Here is a 3528-nt window from a genome sequence, read left to right on the forward strand (position 1 = left end):
AGATGGAGCTTCTAATAAAAGGTTGTCTACAATGGTAATGTGATCAATAGTCCTCCTTTTTTAAGTTCTGTCCTTCCTCGAAAAGTGTTCTTTTACATGCTCTCCTTTTCGATATTTGAAGACTAATCTGTAAACGTGATGATTCATCAAGGCTTGGTACAGTGCGGCAAGATGTGATTATGAGACGCATGCGCTCTGCACAAAAGACTTTGAGAGAGAGCGCTACGTGAAAGTGGCTTTGTTTACTTCTTACTGAAATATTATATGGCACATACTACATAATATCTACTGCATGTGTACATGCAGTAGATATTATTATAGTGTATTATTGTTGCAATGAATAAAATGTTTCTTTTATTATGATATTTTTTCCTTCAATTTATTTGTGTCTTCCTTTTCATTGTAAAATAGTTGGTCACCTTAACAATGGAAGACTGTTGTTCCTGATGATTGGCCATAAAAAATGAAGACATTTTAGTCTCTTCTAGGTAATTTTAATGACCTTGGCATTTTATTAAATGCAATTATCAGTATATATATATTTAGGAAGAATATTTTTATGTACGTACCTACATATGTTAGATTTCTCAGTAGAAAAAAATATTTTTGGGACACATCTAAGGTGATTTTTTTTACATCATCAGAAATGGATGAGACTCAGATGGTTCATGGTTCATCCATAATTTGGTTCAAGTATGATTTGTGGATCATGTAACTTTAAAATGCAGCATGTTGTTTATACTTTTTTAATGTTATACAGAAAGTACAAGTCTTGAGATGCACTTAATGACAATATATTTAATAAACAGAGTTATACAAACTGTCTTTGGCATTAAAATATTTATATTAGCAAGATTATATTATACTAGTACTTTCAATGATGCATTGTTGTCTTCATCAGGCAACTGATTTCAATTGGAACACGAAGTACAAAATTTGAATTGCAACAGAATTTGAATAACAATAAATTTTTAAAAAGACGCATGTTTAAAAATAATAGAACATAACATACAAATAAAAACAAAATGAAAAAGCAATAAAAATGTGTGTTACAGAAAGATTTACTATATTTTTTTATGTGGGAACCACATGTTTGGGTTTTACTCTTTAATCAAGTGAAGAACTAAAGCCAAACAACCATCAGATTACTGGGCTACTTTTTCACAATTATATTTAATTAATTACTAAGTAATTTGTCACTAGAGGGAGGCATTAGGCCCCGTCTGTTATTAAATTTAATAATTATAGTTAAATTAATATTTATTAAATAATTTAGAATATTCTGGAAGAAAAGAATCAGCCCAGAGTGGGACTTGAACCCACAACTCTTGCTTACTGTGTAGATGCGTTGCCAGTTACGCTACCCAAATCTCCAGTCTGATCTCCTCTTCCAAATTTATATATGATATAACCTTCCTTGGTTACGTACGATACTGACTGGAGACACCTTCAGTGCTGTCATCCTATAAACTCTTACTCATGGCACTCAGCGGCCATCACTCAATCCTGGCATGATATATATATATATTATGTATATATACATATACATAAACAAACATCATGAAATCCGATAAATTTGTAAAGCCAAACTTATTGGGTTTTGTTGTGATTGTTAATATGAAGAACTATAGATAGCTCTTCACATTAACAATCACCACAAAACCCAGATAACTTTCAGATAGTTCTAATATGGGTTTTTTGCATGTATCATTTGACAACATTAATACAATGTCTGCATTATTATATTAATACAACTTTGGGTTCTTGACCAAATAAACAGATCTTAAAAGGTAAAATAAATTTATTTTGAGCTCAAGTACAAAGACTGTCACGAGTACCACACACGTGGTCAGAATGACTCTAGAGGGAGACAAAAGACTAAATCTAGGGGCATGGTAAGTTGTTGCCAGGTTGGCCACACAACAATGCAGAGACCATAGTATGCTGTTTAATTGTTTTTATATACTGTTTAATAATGAAGCCAATAATGCATTGTTTAAAGTACTAGCGCATTCTCTTGCTAATACAAGTATTTTAATGTGAAAAGATGGATTGTATATTGTTGTTTATCGTACAGAAGATGAAAAAAGCTGTACAATTACAATATATGCTATATATCTATTCATGCAGGATCTGTAGTAATGGAGTATGCTTGTACAGAAATGTGATATTGTAACATTTTGATTTTATAAGCAAATAGTAATTAGAAACTAATTTATAATTAATGTCCCATGGTATACAATCTCTTTAAAGACTATAAAAATATTTAGGTAATTTGAGTATTGCAATATATAAAATTATGATTAGATTATGAAATAAACGATAAAGTTGAAAATTTCATATTTTTTTTTTTTATAAAACTTTTTTATAGTAGAATTGAATTAATTGATCATTTTAATTATTTAATTTTATAATTTACAGAATCTGAATTTTATGCAAACCATTTTGATATATTTTTTAAATGTTAATAATTAGATGTATAACCTTTTGAATAACCTTTGCTTCAAATTTTTAATTCTGTTTATTAGTCAATGTCCAGCTACTTAATTGCTTCATTCTAATTGTGAAAAAGTTGTGCCAATATCTTTTTTATCAGTCTGTTGAAAAGATAAGGTATTAATTTCTGAAAAATTTTTCATTGAGCAGAACTTGTTATGCAGATTCTTTGTGTATGTTATTGAAATAACTAAAAAATTTTATATGTTTATTTAAAAATAATTTAAAATGCAACAGTTTTTTCAAAATATTTTTATGATTAAAATAGAACATTTAGTTAATAAACAGACACCAGAATAAAGTGGAGAGGAAAAGTAAATGTATTTATAACTACTGGTATACATTGCAAATATCAGTTGCAATTAAATTTATGTATGAGGGTGAATCAAATATAAATGGTAATTTTGCTATTCTGTTTACAATGCAGTTCCTAGCTAGATGATGTAGAGTGCAGTTGATGTTTGGTTTGTGAGGAGTGGGGAAACTGGCTTGGTTAACAAGCGCGCTCAGTTCTGTCATCAATACAGCCATGACCGAGCAAAAGGTACTTTTGTCTGTTGCACAATGTATCATCATAAAGTTTTTAACTAATGAGGGCATTAAACCCTTGGAAATTTTTAGTCGATTGAAGACACAGTTTGGGGACAGTACACTGTCTCAAAATCGTATGTATACTTGGGCCAGAGAATTTAAGGGTGGGCGAGAACGTGTCAAAAAGGAAGGTCATGATCGACGCCCAAGGACAAACCTTACAGATGACAACATCTGTGTTGTTCAAGAGCTTATTGAACATGATCATCAGTTAACTGTTGAAGAAATCTCATCAGAAGTGGGTATCAGATATGGGAGTGTTCAATCCATTATCATTGATCATCTTGGTTTCAGAAAAATTAGTGCTCGATGGGTTCTGTGGTTGTTGACCAGAAATCAAAAACAAGTCAAGTCGAAACAGGCTGGGAAACCCTCGAACACCCTCTTTATAGTCCAGACTTTTCCCCCTGTGACTATTTTTTGTTCGCACCATTGAAGGAA

This window comes from Centruroides sculpturatus, unplaced genomic scaffold (assembly GCF_000671375.1).
Source record: "Centruroides sculpturatus isolate CEXI.00-Female unplaced genomic scaffold, Cexi_2.0 scaffold861, whole genome shotgun sequence".
NCBI lineage: Eukaryota > Metazoa > Arthropoda > Arachnida > Scorpiones > Buthidae > Centruroides > Centruroides sculpturatus.